This window comes from Monodelphis domestica, chromosome 6 (assembly GCF_027887165.1).
Source record: "Monodelphis domestica isolate mMonDom1 chromosome 6, mMonDom1.pri, whole genome shotgun sequence".
Classification (NCBI taxonomy): domain Eukaryota; kingdom Metazoa; phylum Chordata; class Mammalia; order Didelphimorphia; family Didelphidae; genus Monodelphis; species Monodelphis domestica.
The window spans coordinates 1,228,254-1,229,610 of record NC_077232.1 but is presented as its reverse complement, the minus strand read 5'-3'; the positions used below and the strand labels follow the sequence as shown (position 1 = coordinate 1,229,610).

Here is a 1,357-nt window from a genome sequence, read left to right as displayed (position 1 = left end):
AGATAGGAACTATAGGTATTATTCCCCATTTTACAGATGAGGAAACTGAGTCTCAAAGATTAAAAAATTTGCCCATGGTCACACAGGTAATAAGTATCAAAGGCAGGCTTTGAACCCAGGCCGTGCCTGATTAAGAGAAAAGGAACAGACCCAAGGAAGAAAAGTGCAGCATTAATAGGGGAGACTGGATTGGGATGGGAAAGGAGAAGTATTAAAAAACCTCTGAAAAAGCCTACAGCACCCGGTATTCCCAGGCGGTCTCCCATCCAAGAACTAACCAGGCCCGACCCTGCTTAGCTTCCGAGACCAGACGAGATCGGGTGCGTTCAGGGTGGTATGGCCGTAGACTAGAAATATTTTTGTACAAACAGATCCTTTGGAATTCAGACCCAGAAGCAGCATTACTGGAAAGGGTCTGCACAATTTTATAGCCCTTTGGGCAGAGTTCCAAATTGCCCTTCAGGATGTTGGATCAGTTCACCAACAATGCACCAGTGTCCTAACTTTGCCACATCCCCTCCAATGTTTATCATTTTCCTTTACTGTCCTATTGGCCACTCTGCTAGGTGGGAGGTAGTACCTCAGTGTTGTTGTAATCTGCACTTCTCTAATCAAGAGGGATCTAGAACATTTTTCATATGATTATTGATGGTTTTGATTTCTTCCTCTATTCACATCCTTTGACCATTGGTCAATTGGGGAATGACTTTGATTCTTATACATTTGATTAGTTCTTTACATATTTGAGAAATGAGGCTTGTAATGGTTAGAATGGGTGGTCACCAAAAATTGTAATTAACCCTTAAGTCACAAGACTGTTAATAGTTAGTGAGATTTATTAGTAAGAAAAAGAAAATAAGAGAGAAATGTCGAAAGGAAGAGAAGCATTTCTTAGCCTAATAATCCGGAGCCTAACAACTCAGTGTCTGTCTCCAATCTTCCCTCAATTTATGAATCCTTACTACACCCATTAGCTCTCTTACATCACTGCCCAGGAACCAATCACAATTCCTCAATTAACCTGGGGAGGGGGCAGTGCCTGGGGGATCAATTCCCTGGTTGCTGATTGACCCAAATTCAAAACAAACGGAAGTCCAAATCTCTGACTGATCAAATCACAATACAAATGCCCTTCTCACAGGCCTTTATCAGAGACCTTTTTTCCTGGTTTGTCGCCAGCTGGCATTTCTATAGAGTATGGGAAGGTGAGCCAAGAATGGATGTCCCCTCAGTTGAGTCAACAGGTAAGCACACAGAGATCACTGCAGAAGCTGAGGCCTGGGAGAGGAAGAAAAGATCATCCTTGGAAAGTTCACCCCAAGTGGGGGCTGGGGCAGGGGTGGATTCCTCTCCAGGT

General features: G+C 43.5%; 1 non-coding gene across 1 annotated transcript; it reads right to left on the bottom strand.

The window, feature by feature from the left end:
* Positions 1–229: 229 nt before the first annotated feature.
* Positions 230–348, bottom strand: LOC130455262 (5S ribosomal RNA). Its single transcript, XR_008913181.1, has one exon. It is a non-coding gene; the product is annotated as a 5S ribosomal RNA (ribosomal RNA).
* Between the last annotated feature and the right edge of the window lie 1,009 nt (positions 349–1,357).